At 38.9% G+C, this 17,658-nt stretch overlaps 1 long non-coding RNA gene across 2 annotated transcripts in view; it reads left to right on the plus strand.

The window, feature by feature from the left end:
• The first annotated feature begins 10,796 nt into the window (after nt 1-10,796).
• Nucleotides 10,797-17,658, plus strand: part of LOC147380250 (uncharacterized) — a 38,234-nt gene continuing 31,372 nt past the window's right edge. For both annotated transcript variants that reach the window (XR_015135068.1, XR_015135072.1), the window contains exon 1: nt 10,797-10,940. This is a non-coding gene — a long non-coding RNA (uncharacterized LOC147380250). The remainder of the gene's footprint in view (nt 10,941-17,658) is intronic.

Raw genomic sequence — 17,658 nt, forward strand, 5'->3', positions numbered from 1 at the left:
AGAGTCGGACACGACTGAGTGACTGATCTGATCTGATCTGATGGGTGTTCTTTTGTATATAACCATTTGTTTTCCTCTTGCTGCCTTTAATATTCTCTCTTTATCTTTAAATTTTGGCACTTTAATTACAATGTGTCTTGACATGGATCTTTTTGGGGTGTATTTTTTGATACTCCATGTTTTCCTGGAACTGCATATCTGTTTCTTTCCCAAAGTTAGGAAAGTTTTCAGCTATTATATCTTCAAATATATTCTCTGACATTTCTCTCTCTCTTCCCCTTCTGATACCCCCAAAATGTGAACTTTAGTATGCTTGATGTTATTTCAGAGGTCTCAAAGTGTCCTCATTTTTTAATCTTCATTTTCTTTTCTCATGGCTTGGGTGAATTTCCACTACTGTGTCTTCTAGTTCCCGGAACCATTCCTTTGTTTCATCTAATGTACTGTTGAATTCTTCTAGTTCTTTTTCATTTAGTTATTGTATTCTTCAGCTCTATTCAGTTCCTCTTTATATTTCTAACTCTTTGTAAAGCTTCTCACCCTGATCATCCATTCTTCTCCTAAGTTCACTGAACACCTTTAAGATCATTACCTTGATCTCTGTGTTAGGTAGATAGTTTTGTCCAATATGCTTAGTTCTTCTAGAGTTTTACCTTTTTCCTTTGTTTGAAACATATTCCTTTGCAACATCATTTTGCTTAATTATTTGTATCTATTTGTATGTATTCAGTAGATTGTTTACATTTCTCCATCCTGGAGAAGTGGCCTTATGTTGGAGTTGCCCGATAGACCCCAGTAATACACTCCATTCTGGGCACAGCTTGGGGCTTGAGAGTTTTCGTATTGGTCTCAGCCTGCCTGTGGATGTTCCTGGATCCCCACAGAACTGGCTGCTCTGCTTGCGGGGTCTTAGACTGGGTAAACCAGCTTGGTGGACAGGGCTGGGTCCCAGTACTAATAAGCTGGAGTGAGAATTCCAACATGATGTTTGTCAGTGCCAGTGTCTTTATGATAGAACAACCTCCCCAAAACAGCTGCCTCCAGCATCTCTGTCTTCAAGAGGAGCCCCACTGACCTGTTGCTCTCTGAGAGGCTCTTCAAGATTAGCAAGTTGGTCTGATTCAGGCTTTTATTAAATTACTGCCTCTATGCTAGGTCTCAGAGTGTGTAAGATTATGCCTGTGCCCTTTGAGTGTGTATGGTAGTCACTCAGTCATATCCAACTCTTTGCGACCCCATGGACTGTATGAGGAGCCAGTAGGCTCCTCTGTCCATGGGATTTTCCAGGCAAAAATGCTAGAGTGTGTGGCCATTTTCTTCTTCAGGGGATCTTCCCAATCCAGGGATCAAACTCTGGTCTCCCACATTGCAGGCAGATTCTTTATTGTCTGAGCCACCAGGGAAGCCCTTTGAGAGTGGAGTATTTGTTTCCTGTTGCCTTCTGGCTCTCCCATATGCGAGCTCTGCTGGCCCTCAAAGTCAAACATTCTGGGGACTTGTCTTCCTGCTGCAAGATCCATGGACTAAGGAGTCCAGTGTAGGGCTTAGACCTCTCGCTCCTTGGGAAGAACCTTTGCAGTTTCGACTATCCTCCTGTTTGTGGGTCACCTATCCTGGTGTGTGGGTTTTGACTATACTGTTTCTCTGCCCCTCCTACCCCTCTCATTGTGGTCCCTCCTTTATATTTTTAGCTGTGAAAAATCTTTCCTGCTAGTCTTGTCATCCTCATTGATAGTTGCTCTATAAATAGCTGTAGTTTTGGTGGGCCCATGGGACAGGTTGAGCCCAGGGTCCTACTACTCTGCTATCTTGCCCACTCCCCAGAGTAAGATCTTGTTCATAACCAAGAATCCAGAAATTATTATCAGGAGTGGAAATAAGTGGAATATGACATGAAAGTGAAAGTGAAGTCGCTCAGTCATGTCCGACTCTTTGTGACCCCGTGGACTGTAGCCTACCAGGCGTCTCCATCCATGGGATTCTCCAGGCAAGAATACTGGAGTGGGTTATCAGTTCCTTTCTTCAGGGGATCTTCCCGACCCAGGGATCGAACCCGGGTCTCCCACATTGGAGGCAGACGCTTTAACCTCTGAGCCACCAGGGAAGATGACTTAGTAGGGAGTAAAAGCAGTGAGAATATTTTTAAGATTCTTGAAAAAATAATCTGGAGATTCATTATATGCATTAGTGATGTAGTTATTTAAACTAAATTAAATTTAACCTGTAGTCAATTATGTTAAAGTATCCTTTGAAAGCAAATCCTTCGAAAACCCAGTGTCTCTTGCCTTAGAAAAATAGGATAGGTAAAAAGAAATCAAGGACTGTGAGGTTGGGTGGCTTTTTCTAACAGTACTGGACAGGTCAGAAAGGTAGAATGACAATTTTAAGTGCCTAGATTCTCAGCTCAAGGCATTGATGTTCTATGACTTTTCCAAAGATTCACTAACCTTTTGAAGCTATGGGGCTGAGTTAATCAGGAGCCAAATGTATACTTTGATCCAATTAGTTACTAAATTACAATATCAGCTGACTTTTTGGTCCATGATATCTCTTATAAAAAGGTCTGGAAACTGAGAATTGGAATGGAAATATAGATGATGATGTGAGTTCAGTTCAGTTCAGTTGCTCAGTCATGTCTGACTCTTTGCAATCCCATGGACAGCAGCACACCAGGCTTCCCTGTCCATCACCAACTCCTCGAGCCTACTCAAACTCATGTCCATCACATTGTGATGCCATTCAGCCATCTGATCCTCTGTCGTCCCCTTCTTCTCCTGCCTTCAATCTTTCCCAGCATCAGGGTCTTTTCCAATGAGTTGGTTTTTCACATCAGGTGGCCAAAGTATTGGAGTTTCAGCTTCAGCATCTGTTCTTCCAATGAATATTCAGGACTGATTTCCTTTAGGATAGACTGGTTGGCTTTCCTTGCAGTCCAAGGGACTCTCAAGAGTCTTCTCCAACACCACAGTTCAAAATCATCAATTGTCAATTCTTTGACACTCAGCTTTCTTTATAGTCCAATACTCACATCCATACATGATTACTGGAAAAACCATAGCTTTGACTAGACAGACCTTTGTTGGTAAAGTAACGTCTCTGCTTTTTAATATGCTGTTTAGGTTGGTCATAGCTTTTCTTCCAAGAAGCAAGTGTCTTTGAATTTCATGGCTGCAGTCACCATCTGCAGTGATTTTGGAGCCCCCCAAAATAAAGTCTGTCACTGTTTCCATTGTTTCCCCATCTATTTGCCATGAAGTGATGGGACCAGATGCCATGATCTTAGTTTTCTGAATGCTGAATTTTAAGCCAACTTTTTCACTCTCTTCTTTCACTTTCATCAAGAGGTTCTTTAGTTCTTTTTCGCTTTCTGCCATAAGGGTGGTGTCATCTGCATATCTGAGGTTATTGATATTTCTCCTGTCAATCTTGATTCCAGCTTGTGCTTCATGCAGCCTGGAATTTCACATGATGTACTCTGCATATAAGTTAAATAAGCAGGGTGACACTATACAGCCTTGATGTACTCATGTCCCAATTTGGAACCAGTCTGTTGTTCTATTTTCGGTTCTAACTATTGCTTCTTGACCTGCATACATATTTTAAGGAGGCAGGTAAGGTAGTCTGGTATTCCTATCTCTTGAAGAATTTTCCACAGTTTATTGTTCCACATGGTCAAAGGCTTTGGTAAAGTCAATAAGGCAGAAGTAGATGTTTTTCTGGAACTCTCTTACTTTTTTGATGATCCAACAGATGTTTGCAATTTGATCTCTGGTTCTTCTGCCTTTTCTAAATCCAGCTTAAATGTCTGGAAGTTCATGGTTCATGTATTGTTGAAGCCTGACTTGGAGAATTTTGAGCATCACTGTGCTAGCATGTGAGAGGAGTACAACTGCTCAGTAGTTTGAGTATACTTTGTCATTGCCTTTGTTTGGGATTGGAATGAAAACTGACCTTTTCCAGTCCTGTGGCCACTGCTGAGTTTTCCAGATTTGCGGGCATACTGAGTGCCGGTGATATGAAGTACTTTGCAAATCTTAAATTGCCGTCTCTATTAAGTCAGTCATGCCAACCAATGCAAGCCTTCCTGAAAAAGTTATCCTCTTTGTGCCCAAAGATGTCATAAGTTTTTAATCTCTGGGAGATTCTTTACTAAGGTAACTTTCCCCTTTTTCACTCAGAATTATTTTATTTATTTTTTAATTTTTATTGTTTTGAGAATTATTTTAATTATTTGCTTGGTCAGTTTTCAAATACAAATTGAAACCTGTACTTAATGATGGCCCGTATTTAATGAAGGAGCGATGCCAGAAACTTGATACTAGTGGAGAAGAAGTTCAAAGACTTCAGGAGACTAAGGTGATGGGGTGAATTCATCTAACATGATCTAATGTGGCTCAGAATATATTTTACCAAGACGTTGAAAAAAATAAATTTGTGAGTAAAAAATGCTATTACTTTGGAAAGGGTCTTTAGCGGTTTCTCCCTGTAGGCTGGGCACATAGCGAGATGTTGGAGGTGAAACTGATTCCTTGATAGTTGAATTCTGGGGAGGACAAGGAGTCTCACTTTTCCATTACTGAAAACATGGGGAACAAAGTTAGTCTTGTGTCAGAATGGCTTGCCTGCATCCCGTGTTAGGTAGAAAGGAAGTATATTAGGATGCTGCTTGATTTGAACTGAGGCCTGATGAATCAGTTTTTAGAGAATGTACATCCCTCTTCCTCATCATCAAATGAATCAATCCATTGAACAAGTATGTACAAGTGAAGGGAGTTTAAAGTACCTTTGAGGAAAAACAAACACATAGTGAGACTCTTCATTCTAGGATTCTCTAAATTATCCTCTTTCCACTTGCCATCATGACTGTGTCACATTTATGATTAGTTGACAGTGTCTGTGAGTGCAAACTAATTTCTAGGAGTTAACAGTGCTACTGCAGACTTCCAGGCGGTGTAGGCCCTAATGGAAAGTTAGCTGATAAATAGAATCTTGACCCAAGCAATAGTGCATCCCTGTGGAAGAGCAGAGGTTAGTGTCACAATCAAATACTTAAAAGATGTGGGCAGCTGATTTCTACTCCATCCACATTTATCTTTACAATATGGCTGGTGCTAAAGATAGATGAGTTCCAGAAAATGCCAGGTGGTTACTTCAATCACAGCTGCTGTTTCAAATGTGGTCTCCTTAGTGGAGCAAATCAATGTACCCTGACACCTGGTATGTAATTATTTATCTGAAAAATTGTTTTTCTTATATCTTTTATTCCACTGAGTAGAAGATAGCAGGACTTTGAAAAATTATCATTACATCTTCAAAATTTTACTCAGGATTCCATCAACATATAGTTTTACTATATTGATTACATTATGTTGGTTGGAACTGGAAAGAGGTTACCTTAATTGGGGTAGTATAACAAGTGCCTGTTATTAATTAATTCATTCAAAATAGCTGTTGAGGGTCAATTCTGTGTCAGTCATCTTTCTAAATACTAAAAATGAAAGAAAGAACAAGTTCCTGTCCTTTTGAGCTAACATGAAGAGGAGAGACTGATGAAAACATATTAGCATGTAAATACATCATATATCAAATTCTGGTGTATGCTATACAGAGAAAAAAGCTCAAGGGAAATCAGGGAGGCCAGAGGATGGGACCCTGTAACAGTGTTGGATGTTAGTGTGAACTATACCAATGGAAGCCTGATGGAAGAGAGGATGTACATCATAAAAATATCTGGGGGGAAATTTTTTTCAAGTATAAGGAAGAAGAAATATAAGGACTATACAAGCAGTGGCCTGAATTTCAAGGTGGTAAGAGTAGCTGATACGTAGTGAATGAGGTGGCACTAGAAATACAGGCAGCAGATCATTTTGGGCATCACAGGCCATCTTTTAAGTGAGTTGGGAAACAGATCACTTTATGAAGTGTGACATGATCCAAGTTATATTTTAAAAGGACCACTGTGGCTGAAGGATAATGAATATACTAGGTGGAAAATAGAATGAAGTTAGGAGGCTAAAAGTGCAATGATTAAGATGAGAGGTGATTGTATCTTAAAACAGGTTGGTAGTAGTGGGAGACAGTGAGAGATAATCACACTCTAGATACATTTTTAGAGTAAAACCAGATAATTTTCTTGATGGTTTGAATTTGTGAAATAAAAGAAAGACAATAATTAAAGATTTTGACATGAGATTAGCCACATCAGGAAATAGCTACCACTCTTTGGGCTGGAGGAAACTCTAAAGAGACTGGGCATTTCCAGAGTCAAAAATTATGATTTATAGGAAAATTGTTGAGAGAGAAAATCTGATGGGTTCTTATCACCAGGTGAATTTGTTTTGCTTTTTCTCTTTTTCCTCACTTATATCTGTCTGAGAAGAAGGATGTAACTGATGGTAATCATTTTACATTATATTTAAGTCAAATCATCATGCTGTATACTTAAATCTATACAGTGGTATATGTCAATTATTTCTCAATAAAACTGGGAAAAAAATTGGAGCCATCATGGATATAGAGCCAAGATGGGAGCTTCCCAGTGCATGAAGGAGCTCCAACTGGAGCTGACAATGAAGTAGTAGCACTTGTTGCTTTTTTTTTTAATTTATTTTTTTTTATTATTATTTTATTTTCCTGTCCACTTTTATTTTACTTCTGCCCTCCAGGCTTCCGCAAGTGCCATCCACTAGCTGAAAGGGTCTGGAAGCCAAAAACCAAAAAGGAAGGAAACAGGAAAAGGCAGGGAATGAATCTGAAAGCAAACAAACAGGCGAACAAGATGGTGACCAAGAGGCACTTGGATGTGCTAGTCTGAACCTCAGGGTGCGATGGTTTACATGCTTGTGCCCCCCATTTTATATGCTAAAACCATAACCTCCGGTGGGATGGTATTAGGAGGGAGGACCTCTGGGAGGTACTTAGAGCAAGAGGGTAGAACCCTTATGGTTGAGATTATAAAAACTCTTATGATTGGCTCTTATGAAAGGGATTCCAGGGGGTTATCTAGCCCCTCCCACCATATGATGACACAGTGAGAAGTCAGCGATCTACAACCTGATTGAGGACCTTCTCCAGAACCCTGCCATGCTGACATCCTGATCTCAGATTTTCTAGCCTCCAGAACTGTGAGAAAGAAAATTCTGTCATTTGTAACCCACCCAATCTCTGGAATTTTGCTAAAGCAGCTGGAATAGACCGAGATGACATATAAATTTGAATTTTTAAGGCAAAACACTCTCTGACATACATCACAGCAGGATCCTCTATGACCCACCTCCCAGAATATTGGAAATAAAAGCAAAAATAAACAAATGGGACCTAATTAAACTTAAAAGCTTCTGCACAACAAAGGAAACTATTGAGCCTGAAATACTGAGCCTGTCTTTTAAACATTTGATTATTTCACTGTGACCTTTGGCATTAATTTTGACTTTGAAATATTCCCTGAAAATCATTTATCTTCATAGATGAATTTTTATTGCCTCTTGCATTTTGTACCCAACACAAGGTACAAATTTTATTGCCTCATTTATCTCTCTGTAGCACTGTTCCTACTTAACAGAAGTATTCTCATTTGAGAGATAAGGGTGAAAGCTTAATTGGAGACTGGGGAGGGAAGTGTTGGTGGATTGAGGAGAGGGAAGAGTGAACGGATCAGGAAAGGACTAGGTGATTTCTGCTCCAGCCTGGATCTAAGAGAGACATGGAACAGATCTGGTGCCTACCCACATATGACTTGCCACTTTCATGTAACTTGATGGAGAAGAGTTGTTACCACATTGAAGATGATCTATAAAAGTTCTCTTCCATTGGGAGTAGAACTTTGAGATATCTTACTATGTAAAGAATCTTAATTAGCAGAGGCACTGTTTTAAGGCAAAGGGAGTATAGTGCTTATATTTTATGGGTCATTGGGTTTTGAATATTTTAGTTAGTTGAACTAGTTTTCAATTTCTCCTGGTCATTTTAGTTTCCTATTCTAATTTAAGGGAGTTGGTTATGGTAAAATTTACAGTTTATTTCACTGATTATAGAATATCCACATAAAGCAGTGAAAAACTATAGAGAGGATAATGATAATCTAGATGAAGTAACTCATGAGGTTTTGGGAGGAGGAGATCCTTTTGTGACTATGCCAAAAAAATTTAATTGTATCATTAAAATTTTTGCTTTGAAATGGTAAATATGATAAGTTTGTAAATAGATCCTGGGTAGTGCAAGCTGTGAACTCTAATACATTTGAAAGGCATCAGAAAATGAGTAGGAGGCTCACTTTGCTTATTTTATAGAGAACTGGGTGGGACATAAAGTCCTTTTGACTGATCCCTAAAATCAGTGAGGTGGCCTGTGTCATAGGCTCATACAAGTGGGTTCTCTACTTTGGCTTTGAAATCTTTAGGGGAGGGACATAGACTCATGGACAGTTAAAGAGTTTTAAGTCTCAGTGTTAAATACTAATTCTGGTGGATACTGTGACATCCCATGAGTGCATGCTAAGTTGCTTCAGTCGTGTCCGACTCTTTGCTACCTCATGGACTGTAGCCTTTCAGGCTCCTCTGTCCATGGGATTCTCCAGGCAACAATACTGGAGTGAGTTACCTTGCCCTTCTCCAGGGGATCTTCCTGACCCAGGGATTTAACCCATGCCACTTATGTCTCCTGCATTGCATTGGTAGGTGGGTTCTTTACCACTAGTGCCACCTGAGATACCTTCTCATTAAACTGTACCATGGTGAGGCTTGGACATACTCTTCCCTTGTTCTGAGTCTTGAATTCCAGTTTTCTCTCAGTTGTTTTAGTGACTGATGTACTTTCCAATCAGATATTATTGATTTGTTACACAAGTTGATTTCTCTTGGCATATAACCAAGAATCCAGATGGGTACACCCAGATTCTGAAGGAAAGGTAATAAACCATTTCAGCAAAGATGAAAAAACTTCAAGCCAGAAGTAAAGCAAGTCTAGAACAAGATAAAAGGATATAGTATCACTCCAGATTTCAGTTTGTAAACCCTGTGACGTGCATTCCCATTTATGGCTACCCAGCCCAAATAAAGTCACAGTAGGTAAGGACATACTAAGGATGTCTTTGACAGGATTGTTAATCACAAAACTGGAAAAACAGTTAACTACCCAAGTAGGTGAACAGTCAAACAATCCTACATTCATACCAGGAAGCAATATGCAGACACAATAAATACTGAATTAGGTTGATCAACAAAGGTTCGTCTAGTCAAGGCTATGGTTTTTCCTGTGGTCATGTATGGATGTGAGAGTTGGACTGTGAAGAAGGCTGAGCACCGAAGAACTGATGCTTTTGAACTGTGGCATTGGAGAAGACTCTTGAGAGTCCCTTGAACTGCAAGGAGATCCAACCAGTCCATTCCGAAGGAGATCAGCCCTGGGATTTCTTTGGAAGGACTGATGCTAAAGCTGAAACTCCAGCACTTTGGCCACCTCATGCGAAGAGTTGATTCATTGGAAAATACCCTGATGCTGGGAGGGATTGGGGGCAGGAGGAGAAGGGGACGACAGAGGATGAGATGGCTGGATGGCATCACTGACTCGATGGATGTGAGTCTCAGTGAACTCCGGGAGTTGGTGATGGACAGGGAGGCCTGGCGTGCTGCGATTCATGGGGTCGCAAAGAGTCGGACATGACTGAACGACTGATCTGATCTGATCTGAAGGAGAAGGCAATGGCAACCCACTCCAGTACTCTTGCCTGGAAAATCCCATGGATGGAGGAGCCTGGTGGGCTGCAGTCCATGGGGTTGCTGAGAGTTGGGTACGACTTCACTTTCACTTTTCACTTTTATGCATTGGAGAAGGAAATGGCAACCCACTCCAGTGTTCTTGCCTGGAGAATCCCAGGGACGGGGGAGCCTGGTGGGCTGCCGTCTATGGGGTCGCACAGAGTTGGACACGACTGAAGCGACTTAGCAGCAGCAGCAGCAGCAGCAAGTAATCTCTTAGAAAATTCCATAAATACTTTTGTAGAGATTAGAGAAGTATATGTAAAGTATTGCATTTTTAAACCACATCAATGTTCAAGGAAAAAAACAGAAAGAGAACGCAAACTGAAATCACATTTTGGGAAATTGGCTTTTGCCCATCACCCACCAATAGAAATAGGCTTCCCTTGTGGCTCAGCTGGTAAAATATCTGCCTGCAATGTAGGAGACCTGGGTTTGATCCCTGGGTTGGGAAGATCCCCTGGAGAAGGGAAAGGCTACCCACTCCAGTATTCTGACCTGGAGAATTCCGTGGACTGTATAGTTCATGGGGTTGCAAAAGCTGGACATGACTGAGCGACTTTCACTTTCTCTCACCAACAGAAATAAGCATTAAATAGACCCAGAACACATACCCCATGCAAACACACACTTGTACTTCATCTTAATATGAGCAATACAGTTTTATTTTTCTATTCTTCCTATTTATCCTATTTCATATTTTAAAATGATTATCATAACCAAGTGATTGATTTCATGACCCACTCACTGATTTATTAATATCCATGATTCAAAAATAATCATTTTTCACAGGTACACCTGTTGCTTCTCTGTCTTCACTTTCTTAATTTCTTCATGTGATGTTAACAATTGATCCCTCCTGTAGTATCCTGTGGTAAAGCAGTTTTGCAACTTTAATAATCAATGTGTAGATTTATTTGTGGTGAGATGGCACCAGGTAATAGTCCTATAAGCTCAGACCACAGGAACAAATGATTAGAACATAGTTGCTTACTCACAGCAGGGCAAATCTGTGAGTGATAACCCATTTTTATTTTGCAGTTGTCAAAGTTCTTTCACATAACTCTCCACTTCTAATGAACTGGTGAGATAGAGACAATAAGAATATATTTACAGAAGGGACCATAAGAACATCCTGAGAAGAACTCAAGATAGAAAAAGAGAATCAAGACCATTACATATAAGGTTAGTTCAAAGATGTCTAATTTAAAATAATATACAGCTAAAAGTCTGCATACAAGGGAATATTGTGTGTGTGTGTGTGTGTGTGTGTGTGTGTGTTAGTCACTCAGTTGTGTCCCACTCTTTGAAACCCCATGGACTGCAGCATACCAGGATTCCTTATCCTTCACTATCGCCCAGAGTTTGCTCAAACTCATGTCCATTGAGTCCGTGATGCCATCCAACCATCTCATCCTCTGTCATCCCCTCCTCCTGCCCTCAGTCTTTCCCAGCATCAGGGTCTTTTCCAACAAGTCGGCTTTTCACCTCAGGTGGCCAAAGTATTGGAGCTTCGGCTTTAGCATCAGTCCTTCCAATGAATATTCAAAGTTGATTTCTTTTAGGATTGGCTGGTATGATCTCCTTGCTGTCCAAAGGACATGCTTAGAAATCAGAATCTAAATTATGATCCTAGCTATGTGAACAAAATATATTTGCATAAAGAGATCTTAAGACTTGCCCCTAGGTAAGTCTATGGAAAGCCCCAAATGACTTCCTTTTTATAAATTCATGGTTCAAACTGAAATATTAAGTCATATTTTATCCCATTTTAGGATTGAATCTATTTGGTGTAGTGATAATTCTGATTTTGGGCATTCATAATGGTTTGGATTTATGGTGCCCTAATGTCAAGGGCATACTAAATATTTATCCTTTGTGTAAACACATTGAAAATGAACCTGAGAGATTTACAACTATTATTTACTAACTCAGAGTATATTTGTTTATTAAAATTTCTATCCTCATAACATCTTAAGAAGATATATGTTTTGCTTTTGTGTGAGAATGGAATAGAAAGTATAAATCTGTAGTTGTAATAGTTAGGGGTGAAAGCAGGGGGTAAGGTCCCAAGTTCCCAGAGTCCTTTAGAAAATGACACAGATTCCATGAAGGCCCCTGAATCTGCGCACCATGAATGCATTTTGCTCCCTTCTCATTCCTACCTCTTAGGAATCTTAGTATATAATATAAGATTTTAAGGTTCAATCTTAATTTTATAATCACTTTTCATGAAGGCCAAAAATAGTAATTAAGATGGATTATTGCCTACGCGTATTGATTCTTAGACTCTTGAAACTGGTCTTCTTATTTAGGATCTCCTTTATATATATTTCCCATATACTTCATCTAAATCCAGAAATATTGGACAACTTTTCATTCTGTGTCCATGCCACTCTAGAACTCTGAACTTGATTTGCCCTTGTGGCTTCTGGTTCTAAGTTGTGGTTCCTCAGAGAACCTGACTATAAGTGACTCACTAAACCTTGTTACTAATTGGAAAAACTCAACCCCTCCTACTCTTATATCCAATCCTGATGCCCCCAAAACTCAACACTGGCACTGTATGAATTGTTTTTATTAATTAAAAAGTTAAAAGAATATTTAAAGCCTTTGTTGATTAATGTTTAAGTGATTTATGTTTTGTTCTTTTTCTATTTAGCACTAATGAAAGAGATATGGAGACTTAAATTATTTTGATTGGTTCCAAATGATCCTCCAAACATGGGCCAAGTTCATGGTCATGTTTTTTGTTGTTGTTGTTTGTTTATTTTTACAAATAGACGTGGTCAGTTTCTCGTGTCTGACTCTTTGTGTCCCCATGGACTATAGCCCATCAGGCTCCTCTGCCTATGGAATTTTCCAGGCAAGAATATTGGAGTGGGATGCCATTTCTTACTCCAGGGGATCTTCCCAATCCAGGCGTTGAACCTGCATCTCTTGCATCTCCTGCGTTGGCTGGTGGATTCTTCACCACTAGCGACCCCCGGGAAGCCGCCGATGGGTTACATTACACAAATAAGGATATGACTTTACTCAGAAAATTCTTTAAAAAAGAAATATGTTAATCATTCAATCAACTTATAAGAATGAATTCTTATCACTTATATGTTAAGGAGCCCTATTTATTTTTGCCTATGAAATAACATATTTAAAAATGGCTCATAAAGGAGCATGGTCATGCTAGAGTTAGCAAAAGCCCCAGAATTCGTCATGCTTTGCTCTTCCTCCTGCATGTGAACTGCCCTTTTCTGCACCCTCATCACCTATCCTTTCACACTTTATTATCTTTTTAAAAAGGAAGGAGACAACATACAAAATTAATTTAAGTAAAGGTCTGCATTACAACTGAAAGCCATTAACTGGCAGCCGTTTACCAAAGCACAGGCAAAAATCAATTTTAATTAGTATTTTTGGCTTTAATGAAAAGTGAATACAAAATTGGCATTTTAGCTAATACTGTTGAGATTTATGTTGAGGTGATACTAATTAATTTTCTGTTGAACTGCTGTGAGCCTTGAATATCTGCAATAAGATCATATATTTGCTGATCCCAGGGCTACATCAGCATTTCAGAGTTTCGTAACAACAGGCTTCCTGGTGGTTTACAGACATATTTCACACTACTTCTCCTAAGTTGCAGGCTATTATTATTTTTTCCATAAAAGACTGTTATAGGCAATCAAATTTCATATCATTTTATAAATTGGGGACTTTTAATATTAATGTATCTTGAATGTTAGCCAAAGAACCTGTTACTCCAAATACAGCTTTCTTTTGTTGTTACCAGTGGTATAGAAAGGACATGATATACTTTAAGTAGCGAACACTTAATGAATGATTTCTCTTTATTTCCTTACTTTTTCTCTTCTTTTTATTATATTGGTAATAAATTGCCTACTAAACTTAGTAATACATGTTTTAGATCCAATTGAAAGCAGGAAATAAAGAATTAAGCTTTACAACCACTCTTGTCATATGATTTGAGTTTCAAGTGCTCTTCAGCTTGCTTTAACTGTGATAATTTCTTCCTCTCCCTACATTTATTTAAAGAAAAGACTGATGACTGCAGGCTTAAAAAAAAAAAAAAAAAATATATATATATATATATATATATAATACTTTTGCCTTATAGGCTAAAAATCTGCATGCTTGCATTAATTTTATTTGACCTGTGGTTAGAAAGTCATTTTATTCCTTTGTTGTTGTTTTTGGCTGTCATAGAGATATAGGAGGCATAATCTTGACTCAATTGCAAGGGTGGCCTATGGAGAGAGAGGGATGGTGTTGGAATCCTGACTCGATCAATCATTGGCTTTGGGGCCTTGGGTAAATTCCGTAACCTCTCTAAGCCTCACTTTTCTCACCTGTACAATGGAAATAACTATGTCCGTGTCAAAACAGATTTTGAGTATTTAAAACATATAAATACATTAATGTAAAGCACTTGGCCAATATCAGTTGTTATTTTGGAAATGAAATCCTATTTGTTAACATTATCTTATTATGTACTGAAATATGTATAAACTTGGGTTATATTTTAAGATCCAAGTTCAAGTCATACAAATGTATTTTTATAATCATAAAAATCTGAATGTAATTTAAGAATAAATTGTTAACCAAAAATTCAAAATGAGGGCTTCCCTGGTGGCTCCGTGAAAAAGAGTCTGCCTGCTAATGCTGAAGACGTGGGTTCAATCCCTGATCTGGGAAGATCCCACAAGCCATGGAGCCACCAAGCCTTTGTGCCACAACTGTTAAGCCTGTGCTCTAGGGCCCAGGAGCCACTACTGAAACCCATGAGCCCTAGAGCTCGTGCTCTGCAGCAAGAGAAGCCACTGAAATGAGAAGCCCATGCACTGCAGCTAGAGCGTAGACCCTGCTTGGTGCAACTAGAGAAGAACCTGTGCAGCAATGAAGACCCAGCACAGCCAAAAATAAGTAAATAAATAAAAATCCAAAATGGCAGAAAATATAAATTCGTAGCTATACATTCTTGTTGCTCTTCAGTCACTAAGTTGTGTCCGAGTCTTTGTGACCCCATGAACTGCAGCACACCAGACTTCCCTGTCCTTCAGTGTCTCTTGGAGTTTGCTGAAACTCATGTCCATTGAGTCAGTGATGCCATCCAACCCTCTCATCCTCTGTTGCCCCCTTCTCCTCTTACCCTCAATCGTTCTCAGCATCAGGATTTTTTCCAATGAGTTGGCTCTTTTCATCAAGTGGCCAAAGTATTGGAGCTTCAGCTTCAGCATCAATCTTCCAATGAATATTCAGGGTTGATTTCCTTTAGGATTGACCAGTTTGATCTCTTTGCTATCCAAGGGACTCTCAAGAGTCTTCTTCAGCACCACAGTTTGAAAACATTAATTCTTTGGCACTCAGCCTTCCTTATGGTCCAACTTTTACATCATTGCATGACTACTGGAAAAACCATAGCTTTGACTATATGGACCTTTGTTGGCAAAAATTCTTAGAATTTTAGAATAGACTCAATAGAATAAATTCAAATAACTGAGTCATCTAGTCCAGGCTTTTTTTCTTTAAAAAATTAGTAAGCTAAGCCTCACAGAAGTTAAATGACTTGGTTTATGATTCATTACTGAGTATCAGAGGAATGGCTCAGTTAAGTCTACTTTAGTGGCAAATTTTATGATCTTACACGTGTATTTTTACATGTCAAAGGGAGGCAATGTAAAATCTACTCACTACAGATTAGCAATAACTTTGTGAGAGAAAGCTACCTTATGTGGTTTAGATTTGGACAATGTAGTGTGGGAAGTTGAACATTAAGAAAGGAAGTCTTAGACTTTAGAGAAGTAGAAAAATATTGCTTCTTTTCATTCTTGCCTGAAATGTTATACAGACTATCACGGAAGCCAATAGACAGTGTGCTATAGGTTTGAAGGACAAGTATACACTTAAAATCCCATCTGAAGTTTTTAAAACATCCACAAACATCCCTGTTGAAAAGCATCTGGAAATATTTTCTATTTCAAAGATTTCAGTTTTCATTCAGGAAGTAATATTTACTTTTTTTCCCAAAAAGAATTTTCAGAGCATGGCATACATATGAATACACATTTGTTAATCAGGTCTTGGTTGAATGGCTCTATTCTATCTACCTTCCTGTGAAAACACTCTTACCCCACTTGACTGATATGGCCTCATGTTTGGGACCAGAGGATCTGTAGGAGGTATTATATGACTCAGAACTATAGCGTATGTTTTTCTTTTTTTGGTGTTAGTTTCTTTGGGTATTTTTGTGTGTGTTTGTTTGGTACTGAGGAATCATAGAATTCTAAATAAGAATGGAATGTGAGGGATTATTTACTCTAAAATTCTCATTTTGCTGATGAGGAATTTGAAGAATTGAAGGAGGTATAAAACTTACCATTGTTACCCAGCCAGTATGAAGATCTGGGACCAATCTAAATCATATATGGGCAATCTTTCCTTTATTCCATATATCCAGTAGTCTACCAATAAGTTAAGTATTTGGTTTAAAATGAGCATCTTATCGCATTACTAATATCATTTGATATTAGTAAACTTCCATGTGAAATATTTTAAGAGAAAAATTCTCAGAAGTACAAGGTGAAATAATGGAGATATGGATCTAGGGTGATGGCTTGGATGTGGAAATGCAGATGACCAGGTTATGGCCATTTTCTTTCTTAACTAAATTCACAATAGTCTTATGCATACAGCAAAATGACAATGCTAAACTATACTGGGTAATTTAAATTGCTCCTTGCGACTTGGAGAAATGTCTATATGAGATGGCAAATTACAATTGTAAGATTGCCTCATAGATTTAGAGCAGGAGAAGCTGGTTAAATTCTCATAATGATTTAGGTCACTGAGATGATTGCCAGATGAATCCAGGTCCCCTGTAGGAGCAGGTTGGCCTAGAAGAACCAGACTATTCATTGCGGGACTGAGTTCAGGGTCGCTTGATCTGTACCGTCACAAAGAGCCCACACTTAAAAGGGACCCATCCTTGGTGTAATGCGCTGTTACTGCAGTCTTGAAATTCTTAATGATGTTATCTTTGCAGTTGTGCTTTGTAAGTGAAGTCTGATGGGCCAATGGGACATGTCTCTGAGCAGAGGAGATACACGTGGTATGTGTGTCTGCTATTTCCTGACACCCCATCCTCACGTTGTGTCCAGGATGCTCCATAAGCATAGAATTCCAGTGCACTTTAGTGTATGGGACTTCAAAGAGACCCAAAGCTTGTTAGCTGCATTGAGGAAACAGGGTGCCAAGAGGCCATGGTTTTGTTCTAGCCAGAACTTGCTTAAAGAGCAGAAAGAAGAGAAACACAAATGACCACAGAACCCTATTATGTTCCTTCTTACTCATGCTGCTTCTCTTGATAGCCAACAATTTATGATGAAAACAATGACATAAAAGTTTAAAGAAAGAGCAACCTGTAATTTCCTTTCCTTTCAATCTTTTTTTCACTCATCAGTAGCCAGATGTAGAAACTATAGGTGAAATCTTAAAAATGGTTGAGTTACTTTTGTGCTGTTTCCACTTTTCTGATATGAATGAATACGCATGAGTGTATGAGCTCCCAAACCAATTTGTATGATGTTGATGATTTAACATACAAGTTAAATGTTCTTATATTTTCATTAAAAACTAACATTGTGCAATATCAAGATAAATAGTAAAAGCCATGCTGGTAATTAAAAATATCAATTTTTCTTTACTTAATTCAGTTCAGTTTAGTCACTCAGTCGTGTCAGACTCTGTGAGCCCATGGACTGCAGCGTGACAGGCCTCCCTGTCCATCACCAACTCCTGGAGCGTGCTCAAAAGCATCCAAAGGATCAGTGATGCCATCCAACCATCTCATCCTTTGTTGTCCCCTTCTCCTGCCTTCAATCTTTCC

Source organism: Bos grunniens, chromosome 1 (genome assembly GCF_055505025.1).
Source record: "Bos grunniens cultivar Pamir isolate PY7600 chromosome 1, Bosgru_T2T1.0, whole genome shotgun sequence".
In the NCBI taxonomy this organism is placed as follows: Eukaryota; Metazoa; Chordata; class Mammalia; order Artiodactyla; family Bovidae; genus Bos; species Bos grunniens.